At 40.5% G+C, this 17,959-nt stretch overlaps 1 protein-coding gene across 1 annotated transcript in view; it reads right to left on the reverse strand.

Moving 5' to 3' along the window:
- The window catches only part of LOC124596339, a 145,191-nt gene that overhangs the window by 67,517 nt on the left and 59,715 nt on the right, over positions 1-17,959 (reverse strand). The gene's annotated exons all lie outside the window — the stretch shown is intronic.

The following is a 17,959-nucleotide window of genomic DNA, read 5'->3' on the forward strand; positions in this document are numbered from 1 at the left end:
AGGCACACACGCCAATCCACCTTTGTAAAGTTCACGCTTCACTGAGGACAGCTCTATTAAACCCAAACAGTCCTCCAAAAATCCAGATAGGTGACAATCTACATAGTTTTCCTCTACGAATGTCAGCAGCTTTCTCTTTGTAAAATGCAGCCCTCTATTGAGAGCTAATATGTTAGCAATGTGTTTGAACACTGCTAATCATTGAAGAATGAAAACACTGATGTGATTTTGATCAGGGTGGTATAGCTAGTAACACAGCTGCCACTTCCGCTAGCTGATTGCATTAGCTGGTTCTAATGACTTATACATGTCATTATCAAAAATAATTTTCTCTTTATACCTGGAAATTACGAGAAGCACATTTTGCCACAGCCATTGGCCAGTTAGTCATGAAAATGTCACACCAAGACAACCTACAAAGGAAAAGTTGGTAAATCTTTTGATCTAAATCAATTTTCTACTTGATTTAACACAACAAAGTTATAATCAGCATATTGTGCTTTATTTCCCAAAATACTGACATAACTAAACTTCATCGGGCACAGATTGCAGTAAGACCATCGATGAATGTTGGTTTGTTCCATCCGCTTTTTGCAGATAGCTTGCAGAACACTGATCTCTGTGCCCTTCACATACAAGAGTTTTCATGTTGACTGTTGCTGATGCATGTCTGGACCTTTCAGCTTATTATTCACTGCCAAATCACTGCAAAAGTAATAATGAATTATTGTGCATGAACTAGAGGATACAAAACCGTGTTTTTATATCCTAAAAAATGTTCTCTTGATTCTGAGCACAAATCAATTATCATACAGTAACCACCTCCATGTTCGAAAACAGAACAGATGCAGTATGATAGTCAAGAATTTGTGACTTTAGAGGAGTTAAAAATATTGGTATCAGTAAGTAACCACAAAATTCAGACCAAATCCTTTGCATTCAATCCTATTTCATGTAGTTCTTCATTTTAAATAAAAAATTTGTAACTCAAGTCAGATGTTTAAACTAATCAACGACATTTATCCAAAATGAAAAAAAAATAGATATTTCATGGTAGACTACAGGTTCTGTTAATTTATAGTATGCCCCATACATGATTAATACAACTTAATTTAGTTGTTTAAACACAGCTGAGTAAACTGCAACTCAAAATTTTTGAAGACTCATTTTATAATTATATCCACACATTATAAAATCACTTGAAGTTGAACAGATTACCTGTACTACACATCTCTTCTGCAAAACCATATAAATGATAACATGAAAACATTAATTCAGTCAAAAGTATGACAATGTCAGCCAGCATCAGTTCTGTTTCTGTGAAGAAATCCCATTAAACTGCTAAATTTCACCTTGTTACACCCAACAGATTAAATATTTACACACATAATTATTTCTGTCTTATTATTACTAATATTAAAATTAGTTCTTGGACAATGAGTGCTGCTCAAATATGTTAATATTTAGAAACATATTACAGTATTTAGACTTAATGCTACACACTACCTCCATGATATACTCACTGCCCATTCATTTTTGTTATACACAGCAAACAATTTACACATTATTGAAATCTTTCGTTTTTGTAGAATCATAGTTCGTCTTGCAACTCATTTGAACTAAATTTGCACCTCATACTTTAATCATGAAGAAATTTTAATATTTATTCTCTTCCTAGCCATGTAACTAAAAATTAATCCCAGCTCAAAAAGCTGAAACAAAACACACACGATTTTAAAACATGGAAATGTGTCTGTTCTTATAACTCTCACGTTGCTTTATCTGTAAAACTTTGCATGTGTACAATTTATGTTCGAAGATTAACAATTCTAAGAAGTCGAGAGGCTGTACCATGTAACAACCATTTATGACTATAAAACACACAACACTAGTAAATAAGATATTCTTTAGCAAAAAGCTAAATATTTGGTGAAACAACATATGTCAACACATACAATAGTCACAGAGTCATAAATATCGAAACAGAAGTTGATGTTTTGTCATATGTTCTTCCCTTATCCATCATCCAAGTGCAAATGTAGAGTTTCATTGAAGTGATTAAAACAGAGTGGATTTCAACAGCTAACAGCAACGATGTGTGTAAAAAGATCACTGTGACTTTTGATGTGAAACTGCTACACTGGAAACACGCCGAAAATAATGTAGCATATCCATATGTAGCCCTTGTCAGATGGGCATACAGGTACATTTTGGTTGCGAGTTCACATACAGTTTTCAGTGAAAAGAATCCCTCACAAAAGTCTGAATCACTTAGAAAATCTGAATCACTTACAAGGGAACATCCCCATCGCACCCCCCTCAGATTTAGTTATAAGTTGGCACAGTGGATAGGCCTTGATAAACTGAACACAGATCAATCAAGAAAACAGGAAGAAGTTGTGTGGAACTATGAAAAAAAAAAGCAAAATATACAAACTGAGTAGTCCATGTGCAACATAACCAACACAAGGACAATGTTAGATCAGGAGTGCCGTGGTCCCGTGGTTAGCGTGAACAGCTGTGGCATGAGCGGTCCTTGGTTCAAGTCTTCCCTCGAGTGAAAATTTTACTTTCTTTATTTTCGCAAAGTTATGATCTGTCCGTTCGTTCACTGACATCTCTGTTCACTGTAATAAGTTTAGTGTCTGTGTTTTGCGACCGCACCGCAAAACCGTGCGATTAGTAGACGAAAGGATGTGCCTCTCCATTGGGAACCGAAAACATTTGATCGCAAGGTCATAGGTCAACCAATTCCTCCACAGGAAAACACGTCTGATATATTCTATACGACACTGGTGACGGCATGTGTGTCACATGACAGGAATATGTTGTTGACCCACCTAACTTGTACACTTGGCGAATGGGTAAAAAGATTCTTCTACCTTGCCAGATTTAGGTTTTCTTGTGGATGTGATAGTCACTCCCAAAAAAGTAATCGCATCGGACGGACGGATAACAATTGTCTGAACATAAAAAATTAAACTTTTCCCTCGAGGGAAGACTTGAATCAAGGACCTTTCGTTTCGGAGCTGCTCACGCTAACCATAGGACCACGGCGCTCCTGAGCTCACATTATCCTTGACGTTGCCTATCTTCTCATGGACTACTCAGTTTGTACATTTTGCTTATTTTTTTCATAGTTCCAGAAAACTTCTTCCTGTTTTCTCGATTGATCTGTGTTCAGTTTTTCAAGGCCTATTCACTGTGCCAACTTTTAACTAAATCTGAGGGGGGTGCGATGGGGAGGTCCCCTTGTTAGAAAAGTTAAAGTCAGATCCAGTTCATAAGTTAAGCTGTGGGAAAATATATTGTATTATACAGTGGACCTCTTTCTTAATATGGGGTAAAAACACTGATGATAATCCAATGAGTCTGTAATTTGCTTACATCAATTTTTGTCGGAGCATGTAGCTACACATTTAAGTCTATCAGAGAACCTATTTCGAGTTTTTGACTGGTTACAATGATAAATCAGAGGTGCTCCAACTAAGAATGCACATGAAATTAACATGCTCTTATTAAATTGGCATAATTACCAGTGTCTAGTAACATAATGAGTTTCATAATCTAATAAGGGGTTATATTTTTGGAACTATCTGTCTGTCAGTGAGAAAATAGTGTTTGTTAGAGTAAAGCTATTGTATCTGCATCTGGTTCTTTATTGGCAGTTACAATGTCCAATGTGAGGATCTAAGCATGCAATGGTACCGACTGATTTCCATGTGTCAATATTTAACTATCAATATTCAACAATTCTATTGTTATCAATTTTATTTAATAATGCTCCAAATGAAACAAGAAATTTACTGTTACCAGTCACTATTTATTTTTAATATTTAAACTTCAATAATTACATGGATTTATATAGATAAATGTAGCAGACATGTATGTGTTTTGGACTAACGTGAGGCACTGTCTCCATTGATCCCCTTTCCTTGTCATGTTACATCACGTACACTATCACACTTTCAAATGAGTGTTAACAGTTAAGTTATTTTATTCGATGTCAGTAACAGCCACGGTAAATCCTAACCAGAAATGTTTAAATGCAGTGATATTAATTATCCAATTTTTAATTCACTCTATTAATGTTGTTTCTGTATTTTAGTTATGATTAAGCCCACCAACAAAAGGACTTTCCTGAACGACATTAAATTTCCACAATGGATGTCATAACATGGATTAAAATTTCCTGTTATTTTGTATTCCTATCTACTGCACCACTCTGGTTATATAGCCATTTTCAAGTGTAAAGTATAGATGTTCATCAAACATTGTGAAAATACAGTGGGACAGCTGGATTAATTATAAAATAGATGATATCCTATTGATGACATACTTCCCGACACAAGATACCTTTATTCTATGTATAATTTATTCCTTGTTCCTTTTTCTGCTGTGTGTGTTTTCACTTGTTTTAGAGGGAAACAAAAGTAACTGTTTTGAAGGGACATTCAAAAAATTAAAATTTTCATTAACACACTGTTTGAATCTCTTTGAAGTGTTTGGTTCCCCTATCCACCTGAGTCCCGAAGATAAAATAAGTGAGGAAAATTGTTTTCAGTGTTATTTTTATTAGTCTTACACATGATTACATTCAGGATTACATTATTTGAATTTTTATTTTTTGCACAGTCCAAAATATTTTAGGTACACATACGTGGACTTAAGGTCTTAACTGGTAAATAAATAATACATTGAGAAACAGATTAAAGTTTTTGTTGATGGAATTTTACAAAACAATTGTTTTTACTCACACATAAATAAACATTACACTTCTTGCACAAGGTTCTTGGGCAGGGTTTCCAATCTTCAAAATGACATTTAGAAGCATTCTTTGCTTCTACATATGCCGGCCGGAGTGGCCGTGTGGTTCTAGGCACTACAGTTTAATTAGTTCTAAATTCTAGGCAACTGCTGACCTCAGAAGTTAAGTCACAGATTGCTCAGAGCCATTTTGCCTCTATGTATTGGGGAAGATGATCAATCCGGTCATATCGAGTTGGCTTCCTTGGCATGGAAGCAACTTTTCCCCTTTTTGGGTTTATTGTCTTCATCTTCTCCTGAGCTGTCAGTGATCTCCTGTTCATCGAAGTTTATTTCTTTGGAGAATTGTGAGGACCCTCTGACATGAGAACCCTTATCAGTACATTGGCCACATTCAGTCCGAAGTTTATCAGGGATAGTCTGTTACACTTTGGTACTACTTCTTTTGCACAGGTTCTTTTGTGCATAATCCAGCAATTAATAATAGCTAAATCAATAAAATTGTTAAATAGTCTGATTGCCCATTTACTTGTTCTGGTATTTGACCTGTAGTAGGCCATGAATCTGTCACATAGGTCAATACCACCCATGTCACAATTGTAACTCTTCACAATAGCTGGTTGTGGTACATCAATACTTCTGTATTGTGCCTTTGACCATCGCTTACAAGTAACGCGGCTCACTCCCAACACAAGATGATACCAAAATGGCAGCCTTGTTGTCTTTCCATGTAAGTGCACACACTTTTTTGTCTTCCCTCACATATTCATCCCATTCATCTATGTTTAGATCACAATCAGTTTTGAGTTTTGAAGCCACATCAGAAATTCTGTTTTTCATTACAGTACCTGTTTGATATATGTTGTTGCTTAAGAGAAGCTCAATTGACTTAATGCCTGTAAAAAACTCTGTCACTATATATCACATGCTGCCCATTGTTCGGAACTGTCACAGTCAACAGATTAATTACACTTGCACCTAAACCTATTTCTTTTAATTCAGTGTCGGGCACTGTTCCTTTGCCAGTACATATTATGAAGTCAAGAACTAAAGCATCTGAAGATGCCAAAATAAAGTTTTTCAACCCAAGAGGATTGGATTTCGATGGTACATAAGTTCTCATTGCACATCTGCCAGAGAATGGAATCATCTGCTCATCAATTGATGGGTGCTTAGATCGTGGCAAAGTGAGACACTTATTCCTGAAAACATTAATCACAGGCCTCACTTTCCAAACTTTGTCACTCCTATCTTGGCCATGTAAATTATTTACAAAATGTAAATGATTGCGTAACTTGAAGTATCTGTCCCGAGACAGAGTATCACTGATGAGAGGCAGATCAAGTAGCCTACTCCAGTACATCTTGGCTTGTGGTAGCTTGAGCGTACCTATTAGAATTTCAGTCCCAACAAAGGAAAGAATTTCGTTCACATTTGTTTTCAAATTCTTATTATTACTTTGCTCATGATATAGATTTGTCTGTTCTGCAAAAACATTCCAAAAATTCTTATCATAATACTCGAAAAAGTATTCAGCAGGATCCCTTAACACGCCATCCGTCATATCTTCGAAATTATCTTCACCTAGTTCCTTGTTTTCCATTTTTGAGCACTTCCATTTTAACTTACGTTTACATCCACTGTCCTGTGACGAACCAGGTGAAGGGTCTTCTATTTTGATGTCTGCTTGTTCAGTAGTGACTGTAGATTCAGAGACAGCCTCCTCATCCGACAACTGTTGACTCATCGTCTGAAAGTGAACTGAAGTCACTCTCCTCCAGCATCCGAAGTACGTCTTCATTGTTGATTACTGAAAATAATGCCATAAATTAACTTTTGATGTTTAAATAATCGAGACTGTAAACATTATATAAAATTTTGCCACAAGAATTGGATAATTATGAGGATTTCTTCACATAATACCATAACAACTAAAACTTCACAATGAATAAGGTAAGCAGGAAAACTTTGAGGTTGAGACCTGAAGTACAAACACGTGTAATTCGACTTTCGATGTCCACTGTATTCACAATAAGAGATGATTTGGGAAAAAAACATATAAATCACATCTGTGACTATTTTTACATATGTAAAGCAAAAAATAAAGTAAAGTGAGCGTATAGAATAAGGTATTATTTTGAATTACCTTCAGAGCGTGTGCCATGTGTAGCCATTTCGCCGACCCGTATCTTCAAAACATCACAGAGGGCACTGCAAGCAGATTGTGGTGCAATCTGGTGGCATGGACTGAAACTACGAAGCTTCCACAAACGTGTACCAGAGGTATTTAGTCGATAGAAACGGTTCATATGCTTTACGAAATGAAACCGCAAAGTCCACAATTGTTGAACCTCAGTTAAATCTGCACTGGAAACCTAGTTTCTAGATAAAATCTAAGGTATTTCCAGCTGGATACATGTAAATTACTGACAGAGTTAGCTTATGTGTTTTCAGATCCATTTTTGTGGCACAGCATTCAAGTACTCTTTCAAGAAAATATCCAGTAACATTAATAATTGTACATACAGGCATTTCCCTTTCCTTTTGCTAGTTCTACAATTGGATGATAATACTTGCATCAATCTACTAACATCTATTGAATTCACTGCTTCCCAAGCCTTACCTGAGAATTTTAACACATCCACTCATACTGTACTTGGCCTTTCAATTCATTGTTATAGGAAAATTCAGTATTTTGTTTTGTTAATAGTTGTTTCAATTACACTTAAATTGACGCTGCAGAGTACTATGTTTTGAAGATTTTACCCTAAACAAAATCATAGTAAAAACATTGGAAATAACTGAAATGGGATGGATGAATCTTTGGTGAGACCGAGCGAGGTGGCGCAGTTGTTAAGACACTGGACTCGCATTCGGGAGGACGACGGTTCAATCCCGCGTCCGGCCATCCTGATTTAGGTTTTCCATGATTTCCCTAAATCGCTCCAGGCAAATGCTGGGATGGTTCCTTTGAAGGGGCATGGCCGACTTCCTTCCCCGTCCTTCCCTAATCCGATGAGACCGATGACCTCACTGTCTGGTCTCCTCCCCAAAACAACCCAACCCCAATCTTTGGTGAGACTGGGTAGTACTAACATTTAGCTGTGCAGGTATTATTTTTGTGAACATTCAGATGTAGACCACACAGTCCATTGAGATGTTTTAACTCATGGATGATAATTCCCCTCCACATCCCCTTCTGTCCATGCATTGCATATGTTCAACACACAATTTCATCTAAGATTAATCACATCTCTCTAAGAATTATACACTCTTCACAGGAGTGTGCGAATTATTCTGAATTTTATGTCTGATGTCCTCTGTTACATGATACAGCTTGTATTACAAAACTTTCACCTGCATCCTGAATTACAATTACATGGTTATCTTAAACTAGTTCCCCAAAGAACCTAAACAACCAGTGATATCACTGGTCGCTGCCCTTGTCTTAAAAATGCTATTGATCTGGTAATCAACATCTACAGAGTTCCTATCAGTTCTTAAATTGTCCTCCTATGTTTAATGCCTACCAACAGATTTTCTTTATCTTCTTAAACTTTTCTTTTGAAGCCTTATATTCTTTTTATGCCTTATATTCATTTGTTTTGTATTCTCTTCATTTCAATGCAGTACCTTTTCACCAGCTATCCGATCTCGTATCTAATCAAACATTCTTCTGAAGTACCACGTTTAAAAGCCCCTTCTTGTTTGAACTGCTTCTCACTCATATTACAGTTCTGCATTACAAGGCTACATTCTAGACAAATATCTTCAAAAAAGATTTCTTAACACTCAAATTTATTTTCAAAGTTAACAAATTTCTCTTTTTCAAAAACGCTTTCCTTGGTGTTCCTCAGTTATAAAATGGAAAATGTCACTTTGAACTAACAATAGTACAAATCAATATCGCTTTGTTTTACTATCCTTTTGGCAAATAACAAGTTCCTTAGCAATGGCTATCTTCATCCACTCCAGTATTATTAAAAGTTAAGCTCATTTCACATTCATGCTAATGCAACCTTTTCTGCACTCCATTCACACATTAATTTAACAGGTTATCACTGTTCACAGAACCTATTTTGTATAAGTTCAAATATCAATATGTCCTGCCAACTGAAGATACTGACCAACAACCACAATTGTGTTCCTTCCACATATTTCATAAATAGTTCAGCACACCTTTGCACAAACACAGCGAATTGTAAATCACTTTCACCTAACGAACCAGCGTCATATTTTCTGTCATAACTAAATCTTTAACTCACTTATCAGACAACGTATGTGCAATGCAGCTGCTTGCAACCACTTCTTGTGGAACCCCAACAATGACACCTTGCTCATGAACGTGTGTGACCAGATGCGCTTGGGCAATGGGGATCCTAAATAGCAACACAATGTATCCACCAGAGAACAAAATGTGCATAGCTTCAAAAGATTCAGAAACCAGTAATGCATAAGGAGTACAATATACTACGTCAGAACATTAAAGATAGCCCCATATTCCTTACACTTTGTAACGAAAGTTCAGGCAGAATATAAATAATTTCTGAGAAAATAAGACCACTCACCATGTAACAGAAGCAATAAGTCATCAACGGCCACATAGAAAAATGAAAAATACACACACACACACACACACCCACACACACACACACACACACACACACCCCTATGCAGCTGCATTGTTCATTGTTCTGGCTGGACACACAGTGCCAAGATTGGTATTTAGCAGGTGGGCTGGGGTGGGGTGGGGAGTGCACTGGGTGGGATTGGTAGAGGTAGAAAGAGACGGGAAGCAGGAGGAGTAGAAGAGACTGGGTAGCTTGCAGCTCGGAGTGAGGCTGCAAGCATGCAGGATAGGAATACAGCAAGGGATTGGGAGTGGCATAGCAATAGACCGGAAACTTGTGTAGGTTGAGTGTGTGAAACAATATCACTTTAAAAAGGGGTGGAAAGGATCATGGACGAGATATCCCTCACTTCTGGGTATGATGACAGATAATTAAGGCCGTGGAAAAGGATATGGTTCAGTTGCTCCAGTCCAGAGTGACAATGGGGACACTTCTGTGCAGTTGATTCTTGGGAGAGAAAAAATGAAAGAATGATAAACTAATGTCCTGTCAACAATGAAATCATTAGAGATGAAGCACAAACTTAGCTTGGAAGGGATTCAGTTTTGTCTTTGTTACAAGAACCATTCCAGCACTTCACTTAGGCGATTTGAGGAAATAACGGGACAAGGGAATTCTCAATACTGCAGAGGCGCCATCCACAGGTGGCTAGGTTATATAGGAGTGATCATTTGGTGTGGAATGTGTGACAGCTGTCAAAATGCAAGTACGTTGGAGTTAGTGTGCTTAATGCGGACACGTGTGGATGGCATCAGCAGAGACATGGAGGCCAACATCCAGGAAAGTGGTACATTGGGTTAATGAGGACCAGATGGAACAGGTGTGAGAAAGTGTTCAGACTGTGAAGGAATAAGCACAGGGAATGTTGGCCCTGGGTCAAGGTCATGAAAATATCATAAATGAACATGGGGTTTGGGGTTTCAGGAAGCAATGAAGATTATCTTTAGATGGCCTATAAACTGGTTGGTATAGGAGGATGCCATGGAGTTGCCCATGGCTGTGTCTTCGATTTGTTTATATACCTTCCTGTCACAGGAGAAGTAGTTGTGTGGCAGGATATAATTTGTAAGGTGGTGCATAGGGAATGAGATACTGGGTCTTTAGTCAAAAGGACTTTGGAAGGGGTAGTGTTTGACAGTTGCAATGCCATGGGCATGATGGACATTTGTCTACATGGAGGTGCCATCAACCGTGATGAGTCAAGATCCAGGGGATAATAGGGCAGAGATGGTTGAGAGTTGGTGAAGCAGGTGGATTGTGTCTTTGGTATATGAGACTAGACTATGGGCAATTGGCTGGGGCACCCATTATTGTTGGGTTTGTGGATGTTGGTTAGCATCTAGGGGGTGAATATGTGGGTAATCTGACTGAGGAAGGTGATGGACTCAGGGGACAGATGCTGGGAAGGGCCTACAGATTTCAGATGGTATTGGAGGTGACTTCTGGGATGGGATCACTTTGGCAGCACTTGTAGATGGAGGAGACAGACAGTTGGCAGAAACCTTGTGTTCGGCAGTCTGATATTCATTGCAACAGTGGTGGATCTTTTCTCTGCAGGAAGCATGATTAAATCAGGGTCTGTTTTGAGGTTGTGAACAGCTATCCTTTTTCTGTTGAGAGATTATAAAGAGACTTTTGTGGAAGAATGCTGAGGCCATATTGAAGGTAAGGAATTCCATGGAAGGGGCAAGGGGTGGTTAGGTGGGACAGAGGGAGGGGTAGAACTGGATGGTGGTATGAACTGGGAGAGGCAATGATGAGGCAGGGTACGCTCCTCGGCAGCGATGAATAAGGAGTCCAATACAAGGTTTGTAATTTAAAACTGCAAGTAGACACAGGTACGGCTTACAAACTTTATTTACATCAAATCATGTCAAATACATAAACCTTATTATGTTCATTTAATGTGCCTTTCAGATACTGGTATATACGTTTCATTTAATTCTAGTTCCCACGAGTTGGTGTTTTCATAGCTAAAGCTACTTTATTCACTGCAGAATTTACATCTTAATGAGCTGTGATTGAAAGATACACAAGACATAGAATTGTTTTCGCTATAGGAGTCAGAGAAGGAAACTTTCATTGTGATCATTCTCTTCGTATGGAATGGGAGCCGAATTCACATTGGAGCCTGCCATCCAGAATCTTTCCGATAGTTATTTTGTGTACTTTTCTTGACTTATCACAACTGGATGGATGGATTGATGGGGTTAAAGGACCAAATTACAAGGTCATCAGTCCCTTAATCCTTTGTGTATCAAACCAGGAATAGTTCTTGGACATGAAGGACACAAAAGGCAAATCCAAATGGACTCAATTGTGCACAAGAATAAAGAAAAATCAAGAGACAGAAGCAAGTAGAAGTGAGAGAGGGGTAAAAGGGTGAAGGTGGGAGGGTTGATCCACCCATAAAACATCTGGAAGCCCCCAGGCCAAGTTATACAAACAGCCCCCCTCTCCCCCCCCCCCCCCCCCCAACCACACACACAGCCTCTGCATCCAACCGATGCTTCTGCACTTCCCATTACCACAAGAAAACCAGTTACACGGACAAGATAAAATCTCAGGAAAGAGAGCAACAACAACATGTCTGTCAACCAATGATGGATGTGGAAGAATAAGATGAATTAAAAAGGTAGAAAGGACAGAATTCAAGCCAGGCCACCAAGCAAGGGCAGCCATGGGCCCCTTGGGTCAGAGCAGGTAATTGGGCATCCTTCTAATCCCTCAAGAAGCCAAAAAGGCTAATGTGCCTATGTAACAGAGAGGAGTAAAAGCTACTTTCACAGCTAAAATTTAAAACAAAATCTGCCACTTTGCCATTATCCGCTGGCACCAGAGATGGCATGTCAGAAAGTTTAAGGTTTGTTGTAAGGGAGACAAATTGGGGCAGTCCATACAATGTGACCAATGTAAGATGGGCACCACATCGACAGTGAGGTGAAATCTCACGTCAGAGGATGTGGCCATGGGTTAGCCAAGTGTGGCCACTGTGAAGCTGACTGAGAACACTAGATTCCCTGAGAGAAGCATGAAGAAAAGTTTGCCAAATTATTGTTGACTTCTTTATGGTTCAGAGATTATTTGGAGAAACCACAGCACACTAACCCGCTTTCTGAGTCTCCAGCAATTTTCGCTGTAGAGTCGACTAAAGATCCAGTTCCAGCACCCTCATCTCTGGTAGCCAATTTGGCCAACCAGTCAGTATGTTCATTCCCTGGAAACCCATACGAAGATGACCGATCATCCAGTATAGTGGACATTATAGAGGAGATCATGGATAGTCACAACCAATGTATATCAAGGGTAGCACTGGTTGACAGCCTGAAGACTTCTCAAGTAGTCCCTGCCAATTAAGAACGACTTGCCACTGCAAGAACGAAGGTGGCTGAGGGCTCGAGCAATGGCCACCAATTCTCCAGTGAATATGTTGCGTTCATTTGGCACCTTGCCCCTTGATATGTGAATGTAAAACAGGTTCGTCCACAGACCATAGAGATATCACTGTATGCCGCATCTGAGCACAGAAAAGCGTAATGGATGTCCAGGAAAAGGCGACGAAAAACCATTGAGTTTGTTGAGTCTTTCGGTCCAAAGGAGAGGTTGAGGCACATCCAAGGAAGGGGTACACATAATAAGGCTGCACACGATTTCTCCCTGACATTCTTTCTGACAAAGGGTGACCGTGAGGATAGATGGAACTCAGAGCATAGATTACATGAAGTGCGATCATGCACCACCTCCCGCAACAGAGGCCAAGGTCTGGACTTACAATTGCACTTCACATAGAGTATCTGCTCTGCACTTCATCTGTCCCCACTGTCGCCTCTTGTTAGGGTGAAAGTCAGAAAAAAGGACACTGTAGTTTAGATGCTCATAGGAGTTATGAATGCATATTGCATAGCTGAGCAGCTGTTGTTGGCGCATGATCTGTAGGGGAGGAACAGCAGCCTCCATGGGCAAGCTGTTAACAGGGCTGGTCTTAAAGACACTTGTCATAAGTCAGACCCCACAATGGTGTATTGGGTCCAGTATCCACAATGCTGAGCCATATACCAGGCTCCCATAACCAAGATGCGACAAGATCACAGCTTTGAAGAGCTGCAGAAGTGTAGAAAAGTCTGTAGCCCAGCTGGTGTTACTCAGACAGCAAACAGTATTAAGGTGTGAGCAACATGTTCACTTCAGTTGGGGACGATGAGGAAAACTCATCAACAAAGCATCGAAGATCAATCTGAAAAAATGATGACTCCATCACACTGAGCATTTGGTCATTGGGAAAAAGTTCTGGTTGGGAACGGACAGTGTGACACTGACAGAAGCCCATGACATGTCTTGGCAGAAGAAAACCAGAAGCTATGGGTGCACCTCTCGTATGGCCTTCAGCAGCACCAACTGTTGAGGAGCAATAGTAGATGCAAAAGTCGTCAGGATACAGGGAGGGTGACACTGTAGACCCCACAGCTTTAGCTACACCACTGGTAATCGCTAGAAAATGGACACACTCGATATAGAGCCTTGTGGGCCCCTATTCTCTTTTATACAGGGAGTACTGTGGGAAGTGCCAACTTGAACCTGGATAATATGGCGAGACAAGAAGTTCAGCGAAAAATCTGGGATTAGCCCTAGAGAGCCCATTCATTGATTAAAACCAGGATATAGCAACACCTAAGGTTAAGCAAAAGCAGACAAATAGCAGACTCCAGGCAGACCAAATTGTCAGCAGCAGATTGGCCTTGGCAAAAAAGCCTTGGTATGGAGCCAAAATACCCAGAGACTCAAGGTACCAACACAGCCATTGGCTCATCATATATTCGAGCAACTTGTAGAGAACTTAGTGATGCTAACTGAGTGATAGCTGTCCATCTGAAAGGGGTGTTTTTCGGTTTCAGTACTGGGACGACCTCATTTTCTCACCACTGAGACGGAAACTCACACTCGCTCCAGACACAATTGAAAATGGCAAGGATATGATGTCAATCCAATGATAAGTGTTTGAGCATGTGGCTGTGGAAGTGGTCTGGCACTGGAGCCATGTCAGGGCAAATGGCTAGAGCATTGAAGAATTCCCACTCACAGAATGAAGCATTATAATGTTCAAGGTGATGTCTCATAAATGGTAAAGGGAGTTGCTCTAGCCACTGTTTGAGGACACGAAATGCATGCTTATAATTCTCAGATGCAGAGGCTCAAGCAAAGTCTGGATCTGTATCAATGTTGCCATCACCATTCATGAAGATACCAGGTAAACCTGAGGGGTACTTGTGTCCACAAAGGTGTCGAATCTTCAAACAAAGCTGTGTGTATGTTGTCCAATGGTAGCAACATACCGCTCCCAGCATTCTCATTTCTCTTATTATATTAGGTGGCAGACCTGGACAGAGCCGTTTAAAAGCAATGAGGTGTTCCATCGACTGATATTGCTTATGACACTGGAGAGTCTACCTGCAGTCTCTAATGGCCATGGCAATTTCTGGGCTAAATCACACTACTGCCTTCTGATGAAGGTGATTCCAAGGAAGAGGGCATCACTGAATCAGCTGCTGACAGAATGGCTGCAGTTGTGCTTTGGACAACGGAATTCATACCTCCATGTGACAGGCTGTGGAGGGCAATGGCAATGTTGAAAGCATCCAAATCAGCTTTGGAGAGACCCAATCTGGGTTTGTGCCCAGATGAGTGACGCTGAGGGAGAGTCACACAGATCATCAAGAACCCTCCAATGGATGGACAGAAGAAGACCTGGGCTGCAAACAGAAAGGTCAATGATCGAATAAGACCTGTATTCCAGAATGAAGTGTGTGGGAACACCTGCATTCACAAGAGGAAAAGATCGAGCTTGGAGAGCAAGCTTTCCCATGATCAGATGTTGTAGTTACACACTTCAAAGTGTTGTTAGACATTGAAGTCACTCAATATTAGGACGGGTAAGGGGAGCTGAGAAAACAGTACATCATCAGGAGGGAGACACACATTACAGATCGTAAGTTCCCGAGGTGTCTTCAGATAAACAGCAACAGCCTCAAAAATTGTATCTAGTGGTACATGTTTGCTGTAGTTGGAGTCCATAATGTATGTGCAAACACTATCTGATTCTCTTTCACTGTCAATGGGATTCTAAAAATAGCTGCGGTGGCCATAGATGGTGGGGATCACCACCTATACACATTTGTTCCGAATCAGGTTGCGTAAGGGAGGTCCAGAACGATAGGGGCCACCAGAAAAGCTGCTTGGGACGCAGAGGCGGAACATGTGGGGTCATCTTGACGGCTGGACGTGCCTCGATTCCCACTGCCCGGTCAGCCGCTCGAGCCGCACCCAGGCTCACAGGGCCGAGGGGGTGCCCCGCCAGAACTTGAGTCCGTCGGGGCGCCCGTCTGGCTCGGCTGTTCGTCGAGTCGTGCGCCCGCCAGGCGAGTACGAAACGAAATCTCTGTAGCCCTTTTGCAAGCAGTTTTTTTTTTTTACTTCGTGCAGTATTTACCGACACAGTATTTCACCTCCGGTGTTCTATTAAAACAAGTGATGGCTGTCACATCAGCAACAACATGGTTACTTAAATATCCATTGTCGTTTGCAATTCTTAAATCAACTTGTCATTATGTGCATGTGAAAAGCGTCTGCACCTCACGATACAGAGGAAACAGTTAATTTTATTAATGGTCATGCTAATATTTAGTGATTTTTTGTAATACTAACCTATGTATTTCAAAGTTTTTAATTGACTAACACGGAAGTCAGATGGTTATATCGTAGCAGAACTATTTTCGTATTGTATGACTTTTACTTTTCTCTCTCACCAACTACACATTTCCCTTGGTAATGCCTGGCTTCCGACTGTAGCTTAACTCACAGAAATTTTGTTAAAAATCGAGACGTGAAATTTATTACTTCACAGACCAAACAGAAACTTGTGTAATGTGCAAGACTGTATCGAAACGTTCATTAAAAGCCTTGGAGTTTGGGAAATATGTCTAAATTTCAATCAAGTTGAGTGTTTCTATACCATTAACACACATCCATGCCCGAGGCAGGATTCGAACCTGCGACCGTAGCGGTCGCTCGGCTCCAGATTGTAGCGCCTAGAACGGCATGGCAACGCCAACCGGCCTGTAGGAAGAAATAGTAGAAATTCATTTTACTTTGGACGAAAATGACAAGAATAAAAAATTAAGAAACATTTGAAGGTATTTGAAAATATTTCAAACACTCTTTCCCTGCTCTACCTAGTAATAACAGCTGGATTCGCAATCGCTTGAAAAAGGCAATTTTGGAACCCATGAGATATGTAAATTGAAACGAGCAGCTACTCGAAACTTCCAGTGACTTACATTTCATTTCAGAAAATAAATCTATATCTGCGCTAAGTTTCTGGTTAACCTTAAAGACGGAGTTTCCAATGCTATCAAATAAAGCGGAAACAAGTTGACTACCCGTTTCGTCCACATTTCAGAGCGAAAAGGCTTTTCATTCTTACATGTATATAAAAAATAAATCCAGGAACAAACTTCACAGTGAAAGTAATTTGAAATTGTCTTTACTTTCTGCGGTTACTTTTCAAAGGTGTGTCACATGCAAAGCAGGCAGATCCTCCTCAACGAATTCCGAGGAAGCGTGAAGCCAGTTAATTCCATACTGAAAAGCTTTAGATCAACAAAGATGTAAAATACTTTAATATAGCATACTCAACCTACCCACTGTGGAAAAGCTTCATCAGCCCTTTTGATGTGGTTCTTAAGTACTTTTCTTGTGATACATCCATCATTTTACATTACGCGTCATTTTTCTTTGTAAAGGAACAAGAACGCCCTGTCCCCAGCATACCAAACCTTCACAATTCTCAAAGGAATGCAGACGACTTAGAACGCAATTCCCCCACATGTGTGGCCAGTCAGTCCCGCCTTCCCAGCGCTGGCTGCTTCCCTGTTGCACCGAGCCCTGTTGATTCCCGAGCTCGGCCGGTTACCCGAACGAGCCGCGGGCCTCGACGGCGCATCGCGGCTCGCGCCTCCGTTGACGGCACTCTTGGGCTCGATTAACCGCGATGCGGGCAACAGGATGGAGGGGGCGGGCCAAGGCGGGTAAATGTGGCGCGACGCGCGGATCTGCTTGTACGCCCCAGATTCTAGGACACAAGATGAATGCAGCGACCTACGACCTGGAACCTGTGGCTCCTTCAGCCACTGGCTGGCATCCAGTTACAGGTCATCAGAGTCCTGAGCAGGGAAAGAAAAGCGTTTCTGAAGAACAGTAATTTTTTGACATCGAATACAGACTTAAGTGTTCGGAGAAAATCAAATTAAACACCTTTCAGCCGTCAAATTTCCAACCTTAGTTTATGTGGCAACCAGTTTCAGCATTTTACTACGCCATCTTCAGGCCTCTGACCGACGTGTAGGAAGAATCTACTTCGGTTGTCATCAAAATAGGGGCCAGTAATACTGACATTAGTAGATACTTGCTACAGTGATCGCTTCAACTATCACCTGCTGTAAAGGTAGGTTTGCTTTTACTTAACCTATCTTCTAAGATGAGTCGCAAATCAGTACTGCCTCGCGTGT

Source organism: Schistocerca americana, chromosome 2 (genome assembly GCF_021461395.2).
Source record: "Schistocerca americana isolate TAMUIC-IGC-003095 chromosome 2, iqSchAmer2.1, whole genome shotgun sequence".
Lineage (NCBI taxonomy): Eukaryota > Metazoa > Arthropoda > Insecta > Orthoptera > Acrididae > Schistocerca > Schistocerca americana.